The sequence below is a fragment of the Camarhynchus parvulus genome, unplaced genomic scaffold, assembly GCF_901933205.1.
Source record: "Camarhynchus parvulus unplaced genomic scaffold, STF_HiC, whole genome shotgun sequence".
In the NCBI taxonomy this organism is placed as follows: Eukaryota; Metazoa; Chordata; class Aves; order Passeriformes; family Thraupidae; genus Camarhynchus; species Camarhynchus parvulus.
The window spans coordinates 191-16,372 of record NW_022148429.1 but is presented as its reverse complement, the minus strand read 5'-3'; the positions used below and the strand labels follow the sequence as shown (position 1 = coordinate 16,372).

General features: G+C 36.0%; 1 long non-coding RNA gene across 1 annotated transcript; it reads right to left on the bottom strand.

Annotated features, from left to right (window-relative positions):
* Positions 1-2,849: 2,849 nt before the first annotated feature.
* On the bottom strand, positions 2,850-15,809 carry LOC115916749. Its single transcript, XR_004061620.1, has 3 exons — positions 15,756-15,809; positions 13,238-13,291; positions 2,850-2,958 (listed from the first exon to the last, which is right to left on the bottom strand). It is a non-coding gene; the product is annotated as an uncharacterized LOC115916749 (long non-coding RNA).
* Positions 15,810-16,182: the final 373 nt, after the last annotated feature.

Sequence of the window (16,182 nt, the reverse complement as noted above, 5' to 3'; positions counted from 1 at the left end):
AATTTTCCCCCAAATTCCCGAATTCCCCACCTTGTTCCCCTCCTTCCCCAAAAATGATCCCAATTTCCCAAATATTCCAAATTTCCCCCAAATTTCCCCAATTTCCCACCTTTCCAATTCCCCAAATATTCCCAAAATTCCCCAAATTTCTCCAAATTACCCCAAATTTGGGAATTCCCACCTTGTTCCCCTCCTTTCCCGCTTTCCCAAAATCCCCAAATTTCCCCAAATTTCCCCCAAATCCCAGAATTCCCACCTGGTTTCCGTCCTCTCCCGCATCCCAAAATTCCCAAATTTCCCCCAAATTTGGGAATCCCCACCTTGTTCCCCTCCTTTCCCGCATTCCCAATTCCCTGAATTTCCTCCTGAATTTCCCCAAAATGTCCCAAATATTCCCAAATATTCCCAAAATTTCCCCCAAATTTGGGAATTCCCACCTTGTTCCCCTCCTTTCCCGCATTCCCAAAATTCCCAAAATTTCCCCAAATATTCCCAAAATTTCCCAAATTTCCCCAAAATTCCCCAATTTCCCCCAAATCCCAGAATTCCCACCTGGTTTCCGTCCTTGCCCGCGTTCCCAAAACTCCCAAAATTCCCCAAAATTTCCCCAAAATTCCCCAAAATTTCCCACCTTGTTTTCCTCCTTTCCCACGTTCTCAATTTCCCAAATTTTCCCAAAATTTCCCGAATTTCCCCAAATTTGGGAATTCCAACCTTGTTCCCCTCCTTTCCCGCATTCCAAATTTCCCCAAAATTCCCAAAATTCCCCAAATCCCAGAATTCCCACCTTGTTCCCCTCCTTTCCCACATTCTAAATTTCCCCAAAATTCCCAAAATTCCCCCAAATTCCCCAAATTTCCCACCTTGTTCCCCTCCTTTCCCGTGTTCCCAAAATTCCCAAATTTCCCAAATTTCCCCAATTTCCCACCTTTCCAATTCCCCAAATATTCCCAAAATTCCCAAATTTTCCCAAATTTACCCCAAATTTGGGAATCCCCACCTTTCCCCCCTTTCCCCAAATTTCCCAAAATCCCCAAATTTCCCCCAAATTTCCCCAAATTTCCCCCAAACCTTGTTTCCCCCTCTCCCAAGATCCCAAATTTCCCAAATTTCCCCAAATTTGGGAATCCCCACCTTGTTCCCCTCCTTTCCCGCATTCCCAAAATTCCCAAAATTTCCCCAAATATTCCCAAATTTTCCCAAATTTCCCCAAAATTCCCTGAATTTCCCCCCTTGTTTCCGTCCTCTCCTGCATTCCCAAAATTCCCAAATTTCCCAAAATGTCCCAAATTTCCCCCTAAATTCCCGAATTCCCCACCTTGTTTCCCTCCTTTCCCATGTTCCCAATTTCCCAAATATTCCAAATTTCCCCCAAATTTCCCCAATTTCCCACCTTTCCAGATCCCCAAATATTCCCAAAATTCCCCAAATTTCCCCCAAATTTGGGAATTCCCACCTTGTTCCCCTCCTTTCCCGCATTCCCAAAATTCCCAAAATTTCCCCAAATATTCCCAAAATTTCCCAAATATTCCCCAAAATTCCCCAATTTCCCCCAAATCCCAGAATTCCCACCTGGTTTCCGTCCTTGCCCGTGTTCCCAAAACTCCCAAAATTTCCCCAAAATTCCCCAAAATTTCCCCAAAATTCCCCAAATTTCCCCAAATTTCCCAAATTTCCCACCTTGTTTTCCTCCTTTCCCACGTTCTCAATTTCCCAAATTTTCCCAAAATTTCCCAAATTTCCCAAATCTGGGAATTCCCACCTTGTTCCCCTCCTTTCCCACATTCCAAATTTCCCCAAAATTCCCAAAATTCCCCAAAATCCCCAAATTTCCCACCTTGTTTCCATCCTTTCCCGTGTTCCCAAAATTCCCAAATTTCCCCAAATTTCCCCAAAATTTCCCAAATTCCCCAAAATTCCCAAATTCCTCACCTTGTTCTTCTCCTTTCCCATGTTCCCAATTTCCCAAATATTCCAAATTTCCCCCAAATTTCCCCAATTTCCCACCTTTCCAATTCCCCAAATATTCCCAAAATTCCCCCAAATATTCCCAAATTTCCCCAAATTTTCCCAAAATTCCCCAAATTTCCCCAAAATGTCCCAAATATTCCCAAAATTCCCCAAATTTCCCCAAATTTCCCCCAAAATTCCCAAATTTTCCCAAAATTTCCCAAATTCCCCAAATTTCCCCAAATTCCCCACCTTGTTCCCCTCCTTCCCCATGATCCCAATTTCCCAAATATTCCAAATTTCCCCCAAATTTCCCCAATTTCCCACCTTTCCAATTCCCCAAATATTCCCAAAATGTCCCAAAATTCCCCAAAATGTCCCGAATTCCCACCTTGTTCCCCTCCTTCCCCATGATCCCAATTTCCCAAATATTCCAAATTTCCCCCAAATTTCCCCAATTTCCCACCTTTCCAATTCCCCAAATATTCCCAAAATTCCCAAATTTCCCCCCAAATCCCCGAATTCCCCTTGTTCCCCTCCTTTCCCATGTTCCCAATTTCCCAAATATTCCAAATTTCCCCCAAATTTCCCCAATTTCCCACCTTTGCAATTCCCCAAATATTCCCAAAATTTCCCCCAAATTTGGGAATTCCCACCTTGTTCCCCTCCTTTCCCGCTTTCCCAAAATCCCCAAATTTCCCCAAATTTCCCCCAAATCCCAGAATTCCCACCTTGTTTCCGTCCTCTCCCGTCATCCCAAATTTCCCAAATTTCCCCCAAATTTCCCCAATTTCCCACCTTTCCAATTCCCCAAATGTCCCCAAAATGTCCCGAATTTCCCCAGAATGTCCCAAATTCCCCCGAATTGCCCCGAGTTCCCCGAGCTCCCCGCCTGCCCACCTTGCTCCCGCCGCTGCCGGCGCCGCCGGGCAGTCCCTGCTCCCCGGGGGGCCCGGGGGGGCCGGGGTGACCCCGATCGCCAGCGGGGCCCGACTCCCCCCAGGGACCCTGCAAAAGCCAAGCGGGGCTTTTGGGCCATTCTGGGGGGGTTCTTAAGGATTTTTTCAGGGTTTTTTGCGGATTTTTTTTGGATTTTTTCAGGGTTTTTTCCGGATTTTTAAAGGATTTTTTTCGGATTTTTTTCGGATTTTTTAAGGATTTTTTTCGGATTTTTTTCGATTTTTTAAGGATTTTTTAAGGATTTTTAAAGGATTTTTAAGGATTTTTCAAGGATTTTTCAAGGATTTTTTTCTCATTTTTTGTGGATTTTTAAGCGATTTTTTCGATTTTTTTAAAAGGATTTTTTAAGGATTTTTTTCTGATTTTTTCGGATTTTTTTGGATTTTTTAAGGATTTTTAAAGGTTTTTTCGGATTTTTTGGGATTTTTAAGGATTTTTAAAGGATTTTTAAAGGATTTTTTCCGGATTTTTTTCGGATTTTTAAGGATTTTTTTCAGATTTTTTCCGGATTTTTTAAGGATTTTTTTTTTAATTTTTTAAGGATTTTTTTTCGGATTTTTTAAGGATTTTTTAAGGATTTTTTGTGGATTTTTTGTGGATTTTTTGTGGATTTTTTCGGGTTTTTAAAGGATTGTTTTCAGGGTTTTTTGGGGTTTTTATCCCAAAGCTTTTGGGACTTTGGGGGAATTTTTTGGGGCCGGGGTGACCCCGATCGCCAGCGGGCCCGGCGAATCCCCAGGACCCTGCAAAAATTCCAAGCGGGGCTTTTGGGCCATTCTGGGGGGGTTCTTAAGGATTTTTTACAGGGTTTTTAAAGGATTTTTTGCAGATTTTTTTGCGGATTTTTTTCGGATTTTTTAAGGATTTTTTTTGGATTTTTTAAGGATTTTTTGGATTTTTAAAAGATTTTTTCGGATTTTTTTCGATTTTTTCGGATTTTTTAGGATTTTTCGGATTTTTCGGATTTTTTCGGATTTTTAAAGGATTTTTTCTGATTTTTTTCTGACTTTTTTCGGATTTTTAAAGGATTTTTAAAGGATTTTTTTAAGGACTTTTAAAGGACTTCTTTTCTGATTTTTTCCGGATTTTTTTCGGATTTTTGTTGGATTTTTTAAGGATTTTTAAAGGATTTTTTTTCGGATTTTTTCCGGATTTTTTAAGGATTTTTTAATTTTTTCCGGATTTTTTAAGAATTTTTTTAATATTTTTTAAGGATTTTTTCGGATTTTTAAGGATTTTAAGGATTTTTTTTTTTGGATTTTTCCGGATTTTTTAAGGATTTTTTTAAATTTTTTAAGGATTTTTTTTCGGATTTTTTTAAGGATTTTTCAAGGATTTTTTTGTGGATTTTTTTGGATTTTTTAAGGATTTTTTTCGGATATCTTTCGGAATTTTTTTCGGGATTTTTTCGGATTTTTAAATGATTTTTTTCGGATTTTTTCCGGATTTTTAAAGGATTTTTTTCGAATTTTTTAAGGATTTTTAAAGGATTTTTTTCGGATTTTTTTCGGATTTTTAAAGGATTTTTAAAGGATTTTTTTCGGATTTTTTAAGGATTTTTTAAGGATTTTTTTCGGATTTTTTTTTTTTCGGATTTTTTTCGGATTTTTTAAGGATTTTTTAAAGATTTTTAAAGGATTTTTCAAGGATTTTTTTCTCATTTTTTGTGGATTTTTTCGGATTTTTTTCGGATTTTTTTCAGATTTTTTCGGATTTTTAAAGGATTTTTTCTGATTTTTTTCTAACTTTTTTCGGATTTTTAAAGGATTTTTAAAGGATTTTTTTAAGGATTTTTAAAGGACTTCTTTTCGGATTTTTTCCGGATTTTTTCCGGATTTTTTCCGGATTTTTTTCGGATTTTTTTTTTTCTGATTTTTTTCGAATTTTTTCCGGATTTTTTCCGGATTTTTTAAGGATTTTTTGCGGATTTTTTGCGGATTTTTTCCGGATTTTTTTTTTAAGGATTTTTAAAGGATTTTTTGTGGATTTTTTAAGGGTTTTTAAGGATTGTTTTCAGGGTTTTTTGGGGTTTTTATCCCAAAGCTTTTGGGACTTTGGGGGGATTTTTTGGGGCCGGGGTGACCCCGATCGCCAGCGGGGCCCGACTCCCCCCAGGGACCCTGCAAAAGCCAAGTGGGGCTTTTGGGCCATTCTGGGGGGGTTCTTAAGGATTTTTTCAGGGTTTTTTAAAGGATTTTTGCAGATTTTTTTGCGGATTTTTTTCGGATTTTTTAAGGATTTTTTTCGGATTTTTAAATGATTTTTTTCGGATTTTTTCCGGATTTTTAAAGGATTTTTTTCGAATTTTTTAAGGATTTTTAAAGGATTTTTTTCGGATTTTTTTCGGATTTTTTCCGGATTTTTAAAGGATTTTTTTCGGATTTTTTAAGGATTTTTTAAGGATTTTTTCGGATTTTTAAAGGATTTTTTTCGGATTTTTAAAGGATTTTTAAGGATTTTTTTCGGATTTTTAAAGGATTTTTTAAGGATTTTTCAAGGATTTTTCAAGGATTTTTTTCTCATTTTTTGTGGATTTTTTCGCTTTTTTTTCGGATTTTTTTCGGATTTTTTTCGGATTTTTTTCGGATTTTTTGGATTTTTTAAGGATTTTTTTAGATTTTTTTTTCGGATTTTTTTTGGATTTTTTAAGGATTTTTAAAGGATTTTTAAAGGATTTTTTTCGGATTTTTTTCGGATTTTTTAAGGATTTTTTTCAGATTTTTTTCGGATTTTTTTAGGATTTTTTTTTAATTTTTTTTAGGATTTTTTTTTTTCGGATTTTTTAAGGATTTTTTAAGGATTTTTGTGAATTTTTTGTGGATTTTTTGTGGATTTTTTCGGATTTTTAAAGGATTGTTTTCAGGGTTTTTTGGGGTTTTTATCCCAAAGCTTTTGGGACTTTGGGGGGATTTTTTGGGGCCGGGGTGACCCCGATCGCCAGCGGGGCCCGACTCCCCCCAGGGACCCTGCAAAAGCCAAGCGGGGCTTTTGGGCCATTCTGGGGGGGTTCTTAAGGATTTTTTCAGGGTTTTTTGCGGATTTTTTGCAGATTTTTTTGCGGATTTTTTGGATTTTTAAGGATTTTTTTCGGATTTTTAAATGATTTTTTTCGGATTTTTTCCGGATTTTTAAAGGATTTTTCTCGAATTTTTTCAGGATTTTTAAAGGATTTTTTCGGATTTTTTCGGATTTTTTTCGGATTTTTAAAGGATTTTTTCGGATTTTTTAAGGATTTTTTCTGGATTTTTCGGATTTTTAAAGTTTTTGGATTTTTTCCGATTTTTAAAGATTTTTTCGATTTTTTGGATTTTTTCAGGGTTTTTTTCGGATTTTTAAAGGATTTTTTTTTTTCGATTTTTTTACAGGATTTTTTTTTCCAAGGATTTTTTGTCATTTTTTTGGATTTTTTTGTATTTTTGTTTTGATTTTTCGGATTTTTTGGATTTTTTTGGGATTTTTAAAGGATTTTTTCGGATTTTTTCGGATTTTTTCGGATTTTTTTTTTTCGGATTTTTTCAGATTTTTTTGGATTTTTTTTAGGATTTTTTCGGATTTTTTAAAAGGATTTTTTTGGATTTTTAAAGGATTTTTTGGGATTTTTAAAGGATTTTTTGTCATTTTTTTGGATTTTTTAAGGATTTTTTTTAAGGTTTTTTAAATTTTTCCCAAAGCTTTTGGGATTTTTCGGGATTTTTGGGATTTTTTCCGGTGACCCCGATTTTTTTCAGGGATTTTTCCCGCCAAGGGGGGCTTTTTCGGGCCATTCGGGGGTTTTTAAGGATTTTTTTTCAGGTTTTTGATTTTTTTTTTTTTTTCGGATTTTTGTGGATTTTTTTCAGTTTTTTTTTATGATTTTTTTTTTTATTTTTTCCGGATTTTTAAGGATTTTTTTCGAATTTTTAAGGATTTTTAAGGATTTTTTCGGATTTTTTCGGATTTTTTTCCGGATTTTAAAGGATTTTTTTTCGATTTTTTCGATTTTTCTGGATTTTTTTCGGATTTTTTAAAGGATTTTTTTTGGATTTTTAAAGGATTTTTTCTGATTTTTTTTGGATTTTTTTCAGATTTTTTTCGGATTTTTAAAGGATTTTTAAAGGATTTTTTGGGATTTTTAAAGGATTTTTTTGTCATTTTTTGTGGTTTTTTTGTATTTTTTAAGGTTCTTTTTCGGATTTTTTCAGATTTTTCGGAATTTTTAAGGATTTTTTTCGGATTTTTTCCGGATTTTTTTTTTTTCGATTTTTTAAGGATTTTTTCGGTTTTTTTTTTGGATTTTTTTCGGATTTTTTAAGGATTTTTTCCGTTTTTTTTTTGGATTTTTAAAGGATTTTTTTGGATTTTTAAGGATTTTTTTCCGGATTTTTTAAGGATTTTTTTCGATTTTTTAAGGATTTTTTCAGGGTTTTTTAAGGATTTTTATCCCAAAGGATTTTTTGGGGGATTTTTTGGGCGGGGGTGACCCCCGATTTTTTCCCCAGGGACCCTTTAAAAGGATTTTTTGGGCCATTCTGGGGGTTCTTAAGGATTTTTTTGTGGTTTTTTGATTTTTTTGCAGATTTTTTTGCGGATTTTTTTCGGATTTTTAAGGATTTTTTTCGGATTTTTAAATTATTTTTTTCGGATTTTTTCCGGATTTTTAAAGGATTTTTTTCGAATTTTTTAAGGATTTTTAAAGGATTTTTTTCGGATTTTTTTCGGATTTTTTCCGGATTTTTAAAGGATTTTTTTCGGATTTTTTAAGGATTTTTTTCTGGATTTTTTCCGGATTTTTTAAGGATTTTTTTTCTGGATTTTTAAAGGATTTTTTCTGATTTTTTTTGTATTTTTTTCAGATTTTTTTCGGATTTTTAAAGGATTTTTAAAGGATTTTTTAAGGATTTTTAAAGGATTTTTTTGTCATTTTTTGTGGTTTTTTTGTATTTTTTAAGGTTCTTTTTCGGATTTTTTTCAGATTTTTTTCGGAATTTTTAAGGATTTTTTTCGGATTTTTCCGGATTTTTTTCGGATTTTTTCCGGATTTTTTAGTTTGTTTTTTGGATTTTTTCGGATTTTTTCCGGATTTTTTTCCGTTTTTTTTCCGGATTTTTAAAGGATTTTTTTCTGGATTTTTTAAGGATTTTTAAAGGATTTTTTGTGGATTTTTTAAGGATTTTTTAAGGATTGTTTTCAGGGTTTTTTGGGGTTTTTATCCCAAAGCTTTTGGGACTTTGGGGGAATTTTTTGGGGCCGGGGTGACCCCGATCGCCAGCGGGGCCCGACTCCCCCCAGGGACCCTGCAAAAGCCAAGCTGGGGCTTTTTGGGGCATTTTGGGGGGGGTTTATCCCGATTTGTCACGGAGATTTCATCCCAATTTTTTGGGAATTTTTTCGGATTTTTAAAGGATTTTTTTCAGATTTTTTCGGATTTTTAAAGGATTTTTTAAGGATTTTTTTCGGATTTTTTTCGGATTTTTTCCGAATTTTTTTTCGGATTTTTAAAGGATTTTTTCTGATTTTTTTCTGACTTTTTTCGGATTTTTAAAGGATTTTTAAAGGATTTTTAAAGGATTTTTTAAAGGATTTTTAAAGGACTTCTTTTCGGATTTTTTCCGGATTTTTTCGGATTTTTTCCGGATTTTTTAAGGATTTTTAAAGGATTTTTTCCGGATTTTTTCCGGATTTTTTTTCGGATTTTTTTTCGGATTTTTTTAAGGATTTTTAAAGGATTTTTAAAGGATTTTTTAAGGATTTTTCAAAGATTTTTTTGGATTTTTTAAGGTTGTTTTTCGGATTTTTTAAAGCATTTTTTTGTGTTTTTTAAGGATTTTTTGGGGGATTTTTTGGAGTTTCTTTCCCAATTTTTGGGGGGAATTTTCGATTTTTTGGGGGATTTTTTGGGATTTTTTTCCCAATTTTTGGGGAATTTTCGATTTTTGGGGATTTTTTGGGGGTTTTTCCCAATTTTGGGGGATTTTTGGGATTTTTTCCCCCATTTTTGGGGAATTTTCGATTTTTTGGGGATTTTTTTTTGGGATTTTTTCCCCCAATTTTTGGGGGGAATTTTCGATTTTTTGGGGAATTTTTTGGGATTTTTTTCCCAATTTTTGGGGGGAATTTTCGATTTTTTGGGGGATTTTTTGGGGTTTTTCTCCCAATTTTGGGGGATTTTTTGGGATTTTTTTTCCCAATTTTTGGGGGAAATTTTCGATTTTTTGGGGGGATTTTTGGGGTTTTTTGGGAATATTTGGGGGAATTTTAGATTTTTTGGGGATTTTTGGGGATTTTTGCCAATTTTTTGGAAATTTTTTTTTGGGGGGATTTTTTGGAGTTTTTTTCCCAATTTTTGGGGGGCATTTTCGATTTTTTGGGGATTTTTTTGGGGTTTTTTTCCCAATTTTTTGGGTGGGAATTTTCGATTTTTGGGGATTTCTTGGGGGTTTTTCTCCCAATTTTGGGGATTTTTGGGATTTTTTCCCCAATTTTTGGGGAATTCGATTTTTTTTGGGGATTTTTTGGGGGTTTTTCCCAATATTTGGGGAATTTTCGATTTTTTTGGGGATTTTTGGGTTTTTTTTCCCCAGTTTTTGGGGAATTTTCGATTTTTAGGGGATTTTTGGGGTTTTTTCCCAATTTTTGGGGGGAATTTTCGATTTTTTGGGGGATTTTTTGGAGTTTTTTTCCCCCAGTTTTTGGGGGGAATTTTCGATTTTTTTGGGGAATTTTTTGGGGGTTTTTTTGCCAATTTTTGGGGGGAATTTTCGATTTTTGGGGGTTTTTGGGGTTTTTTTTCCCAATTTTTGGGGAATTTTTCGATTTTTTGGGGATTTTTTTGGGTTTTTCTCCCAATTTTTTTTTTTGGGATTTTTTTCCCAATTTTTTTGGGGATTTTTTCGATTTTTTGGGGATTTTTTGGGGGTTTCCCAATTTTTTGGGGGAATTTTAGATTTTTGGGGATTTTTGGGGTTTTTCTCCCAATTTTTGGGGGGATTTTGGGGGTTTTTGCCAATTTTTGGGGAATTTTCGATTTTTTTTTTTTTTGGGGTTTTTCCCAATTTTTGGGGAATTTTAGATTTTTTTGGGGGATTTTGGGGGTTTTTCTCCCAATTTTTGGGGGATTTTTTTTGGTTTTTTTTCCAATTTTTGGGGGATTTTTTCGATTTTTTGGGGGATTTTTGGGGTTTTTTCCCAATTTTTGGGGGGAATTTTCGATTTTTTGGGGGATTTTTTTGGGGTTTTTTCTCCCAATTTTTGAGAGATTTTTTGGGATTTTTTTTCCAATATTTGGGGGGAATTTTCGATTTTTTGGGGGATTTTTTGGACTTTTTTTCCCCCAATTTTTGGGGGGAATTTTCGATTTTTTGGGGGATTTTTTGGTTTTTTCCCAATTTTTGGGGAATTTTCGATTTTTTGGGGATTTTTGAGTTTTTTCCCCAATTTTGGGGGAATTTTCGATTTTTAGGGATTTTTGGGTTTTTTTTTCCCGATTTTTGGGGGGAATTTTCGATTTTTTGGGGGATTTTTTGGAGTTTTTTTCCCAATTTTTGGGGGGAATTTTCGATTTTTGGGGATTTCTTGGGGGTTTTTCTCCCAATTTTTGGGGGGGATTTTGGGATTTTTTCCCAATTTTTGGGGAAATTTTCGATTTTTGGGGGATTTTTGGGGTTTTTCCCAATATTTGGGGAATTTTCGATTTTTTGGGGGATTTTTTGGAGTTTTTTTCCCCCAGTTTTTGGGGGGAAATTTCGATTTTTTGGGGGATTTTTTTGGGGTTGTTTTCCCGATTTTTTCCTCGGGGAATTTTTTGATTTTTGGGGATTTTTTGAGTTTTTTTCCCCCAATTTTTGGGGGGAATTTTCGATTTTTGGGGGATTTTTTGGGGTTTTCTCCCAATTTTTGGGGAATTTTTCGATTTTGGGGGGAGATTTTTTTTTTTTTTTTTCCCAATTTTTGGGGATTTTTTGGGGATTTTTTTCCCAATTTTTGGGGAAATTTTCGATTTTTGGGGGATTTTTGAGTTTTTTTCCCCAATTTTTGGGGGGAAATTTCGATTTTTGGGGGATTTTTTGGGGTTTTTTCTCCCAATTTTTGGGGAATTTTTTGGAGTTTTTTTCTCCCAATTTTTGGGGGAAATTTTCGATTTTTGGGGGATTTTTGGGGTTTTTCCCAATTTTTGGGGAATTTTAGATTTTTGGGGGATTTTTGGGGGTTTTTTGCCAATTTTTGGGGGAAATTTTCGATTTTTTGGGGGGATTTTTTGGAGTTTTTTTCCCAATTTTTGGGGGCATTTTCGATTTTTTGGGGGATTTTTTGGGGGTTTTTTTCTCCCAATTTTTGGGTGGGAATTTTCGATTTTTTGGGGGATTTTTGGGGTTTTTCTCCCAATTTTTGGGGATTTTTTGGGATTTTTTTCCCAATTTTTGGGGGGAATTTTCGGATTTTTTGGGGATTTTTTTGGGGTTTTTTTGCCAATTTTTGGGGGGAATTTTCGATTTTTGGGGGAATTTTTTGGGGTTTTTTCCCAATTTTTGGGGGGAATTTTAGATTTTTTGGGGGATTTTTTGGGATTTTTCTCCCCAATTTTGGGGAAATTTTCGATTTTTGGGGATTTTTGGGGGTTTTTCCCAATATTTGGGGAATTTTCGATTTTTGGGGATTTTTGGAGTTTTTTTCCCCCAGTTTTTGGGGGGAATTTTCGATTTTTTAGGGATTTTTTGGGTTTTTCCCAATATTTGGGGGTAATTTTCGATTTTTTAGGGGATTTTTTGGGGTTTTTTCCCAATTTTTGGGGAATTTTCGATTTTTAGGGGATTTTTTTGGGTTTTTTCCCAATTTTGGGGAATTTTCGATTTTTAGGGGATTTTTTGGGTTTTTTCCCAATTTTTGGGGGGAATTTTAGATTTTTTAGGGGATTTTTTGGGGTTTTTTCCCAATTTTTGGGGGAATTTTTCGATTTTTTGGGGGATTTCTTGGGGTTTTTCTCCCAATTTTTGGGGGATTTTTTGGGATTTTTTTCCCAATTTTTGGGGGAAATTTTCGATTTTTTGGGGGGATTTTTTGGGGTTTTTTCCCAATATTTGGGGGGAATTTTCGATTTTTGGGGGATTTTTTGGAGTTTTTTTCCCCCAGTTTTTGGGGGGAATTTTCGATTTTTTAGGGGATTTTTTTGGGTTTTTTTCCCAATTTTTGGGGGGAATTTTCGATTTTTTAGGGGATTTTTTGGGGTTTTTTCCCAATTTTTGGGGAAATTTTCGATTTTTTAGGGGATTTTTGGGGTTTTTCCCAATTTTTGGGGAATTTTCGATTTTTGGGGGATTTTTGAGTTTTTTTTTTTTGGGGGGAATTTTCGATTTTTTGGGGGGATTTTTTGGGGATTTTTCTCCCAATTTTTGGGTGGGAATTTTCGATTTTTTGGGGGATTTTTTGGGGTTTTTTCCCAATTTTTGTGGGGAATTTTAGATTTTTTGGGGGATTTTTTGGGGTTTTTCTCCCAATTTTTGGGGGATTTTTTGGGGTTTTTTTCCCAATTTTTGGGGGATTTTTTCGATTTTTTGGGGGGATTTTTTGGGGTTTTTTCCCAATTTTTGGGGGAATTTTAGATTTTTTGGGGGATTTTTGGGGGTTTTTGCCAATTTTTTTTCCTGAAATTTTCGATTTTTGGGGGATTTTTTGGAGTTTTTTCCCAATTTTTGGGGGGAATTTTCGATTTTTTGGGGGATTTTTTGGGGTTTTTTCTCCCAATTTTTGGGGGAATTTTCGATTTTTTGGGGGATTTTTGGGGTTTTTCTCCCAATTTTTGGGGGATTTTTTGGGATTTTTTTCCCAATTTTTGGGGGAAATTTTCGATTTTTGGGGGATTTTTGGGGTTTTTCCCAATTTTTGGGGAATTTTCGATTTTTTGGGGGATTTTTTGGGATTTTTTTCCCAATTTTTGGGGAAATTTTCGATTTTTGGGGGATTTTTTGGGATTTTTTCCCAATTTTTGGGGAATTTTCGATTTTTTCCCAATTTTTTGGGATTTTTTCCCAATTTTTGGGGAATTTTCGATTTTTTGGGGGATTTTTTGGGGTTTTTCCCCCAATTTTTGGGGGATTTTTTGGGGGATTTTTTCCAATTTTTGGGGGGAATTTTTGATTTTTTGGGGGATTTTTTTGGGGTTGTTTTCCCGATTTTTGGGGGGAATTTTCGATTTTTTGGGGGATTTTTTGGAGTTTTTTTCCCCCAATTTTTGGGGAATTTTCGATTTTTTGGGGGATTTTTTGGGATTTTTTTTTTTTTTCTCCCAATTTTTGGGGGAAATTTTCGATTTTTGGGGATTTTTGGGGGTTTTTTCCCGATTTTTGGGGCTCACCTGAGCTCCGACCACACCTGGGGGGCCGGGGGGACCCGGCTTGCCTTGGAAACCCTGAGGGGGAAAAAAATGGAAATTTTGGGGTAAAAAAGAGGAATTTTGGGAAAATTGGGAATTTTGGGAGATTTGGGGGAAAAAAGGGAATTTTAGGGGAAAAAAGAGAATTTTAGGGGGGAATTTGGAGGGGAAAATGGAGGAATTTTGAGGATTTGGGGGGAATTTTCGGGAGAAATTTGGGATTTTGGGGAAAAAAGGGAATTTTGGGGGAATTTTGTGGGAATTTTGGGGGAGGGATTTTGGGAGGATTTTTGGGAAGATTTTAGGGGAATTTTGGGGGATTTTGGGGAGGAATGCTTGGGGAGGATTTTGGGAAAGATTTTGGGATTTTGGGGGGATTTTGGGGAGAATTTTTGGATTTTTGGGGGAGAATTTTGGGGGATTTTTGGGGGAATTTTGGGGGATTTTTGAGGAGGATTTGGGGAAAGGTTTTGGGGAGAATTTTTGGACTTTTTGGGGGATTTGGGGGGAATTTTGGGGAATGTTGGGGGAATTTTGGGGAGGGATTTTTGGGAGGATTTTGGGGAGAATTTTTGGATTTTTGGGGGATTTTGGGGGGAATTTTGGGGGATTTTTGAGGAGGATTTGGGGAAAGGTTTTGGGGAGAATTTTTGGATTTTTTGGGGGATTTTTGGAAAGATTTTGGTATTTTGGGGGGGAATTTTGGGGAGAATTTTGGGGAGGATTTTGGGGAGGATTTTGGGGAGGATTTTGGGGAGGATTTTTGGGAGGATTTTGGGAAATATTGGGGAGAATTTTTGGATTTTTTGGGGAGATTTTGGGGGAATGTTGGGGGAATTTTTGGGGAATGTTGGGGGAATTTTGGGGAGGGATTTTTGGGAAGATTTTGGGGAGAATTTTTGGATTTTTGGGGGGTTTTGGGGAGGATTTTGGGGAGAATTTTGGGGGAATTTTGGGGGATTTTTGAGGAGGATTTGGGGAAAGATTTTGGGGAGAATTTTTGAATTTTTTGGGGGATTTTGGGAAAGATTTTGGTATTTTGGGGAGGATTTTGGGGAGGATTTTGGGGAGGATTTTGGGAAATATTGGGGAGAATTTTTGGGGGGATTTTGGGGGAATTTTGGGGCAATTTTGGGGAATGTTGGGGGAATTTTGGGGAGGGATTTTTGGGAAGATTTTGGGGAGAATTTTTGGATTTTTTGGGGGATTTTGGGAAAGATTTTGGTATTTTGGGGGAATTTTAGGGAGGATTTTGGGGAGGATTTTTGGTAATTTTGGGGAGGATTTTTGGGAGGATTTTGGGAAAGATTGGGGAGAATTTTTGGATTTTTTGGGGGATTTTGGGGGAATGTTGGGGGAATTTTGGGGAGGGATTTTTGGGAAGATTTTGGGGAGAATTTTTGGATTTTTTGGGGGATTTTGGGGGATTTTGGGGAGGATTTTGGGGAAGATTTTGGGGAGAATTTTTGGATTTCTTGGGGGGTTTTGGGGAGCATTTTGGGGAGAATTTTGGGGAATTTTGGGGAATTTTTGGGGAGGATTTTGGGAAAAATTCTGGGGACAATTTTTGGATTTTTTGAGGGAATTTTGGGAGAATTTTCGGGGAATTTTGGAGAGGATTTTGGGGGATTTTTGGGAGAATTTGAAGGAGAAATATTTGGGATTTTGGGGGGATTTTGGGGAGAATTTTTGGATTTTTGGGGGAGGATTTTGGGAGGAGTTTTGGGGATTTTGGGGGAATTTTTGGGAATAATTTTTGGATTTTTGGGGGGATTTTGGGGGACTTTTGGGAGGATTTTTGGGGAGAATTTTTTTTGGGGGATTTTGGGGGGGATTTTTTAGGGAGAAATATTTGGGAATTTTGGGAGGATTTTGGGGAGAATTTGGGGGTTTTGGGGGATTTCATGGAGAATTTTGGGGAGAATTTTTGGGCTTTTCTGGCCGATTTTGGGGAAGAATTTGGGGAATTTGGGGAGAATTTGAAGGAGAAATATTCGGGATCTTGGGGAGAATTTTTGGATTTTTTTGGGAAGATTTTGGGAGGAGTTTTGGGGATTTTGGGGGGATTTTTGGAAGAAATCTTTGGTGATTTTGGGCGGGATTTTTGGGAAAGATTTGGAGATTTTTGGGGGGATTTTTGGGAGGATTTTTGGGGATTTTTGGGGGGATTTTTGGGGGATTTTGGGGAGGATTTTGGGGAGGGATTTTTGGGAGGATTTTGGGAAAGATTGGGGAGAACTTTTGGATTTTTTGGGGGGATTTTGTGGGATTTTTGGGGGATTTGGGGGGAATTTTGGGGGGATTTTGGGGATTTTTTGGGAGGATTTTGGGGATAATTTTTGGATTTTTGGGGAGGATTTTAGGGAGAAATATTTGGTGATTTTGGGGGATTTTTGGGGATTTTTGGGGGATTTTTTACATTTTGGGGGATTTGGGGGAGGATTTTTGGGAAAGATTTGGGGATTTTTGGGGGGATTTTTGGCGATTTTGGGGCACTCACGGCGTCTCCTCTCTGCCCGGGGTGCCCGGGGATCCCCTCCTTGCCCGAGGGGCCCTGAAAGAAACAAAATCTTCAACTTTTGCCCCAAATTTCGCATTTTTTAACCCAAATTTTGGGGAATTTTTCCCATTTTTTTCATTTTTCCCACTTTTTGTTGATTTTCCCCCAAATTTGGGGTTTTTCTCCCCCATTTTTTGGGGACTTTTCCCCAAATTTGGCATTTTTTTCCCCCTTTTTTGGTGGTTTTTCCCCATTTTTGGCATTTTTTCCCATTTTTTGGTGTTTTTTTTCCCCATTTTTTCGTGATTTCTACCCAATTTTTGACATTTTTTCCCAAATTTTGATGGTTTTTCCCAAATTTGGGGATTTTTCCCATTTTTTTTGGTTTTTCCCACTTTTTGTTGATTTTCCCCCAAATTTGGGGTTT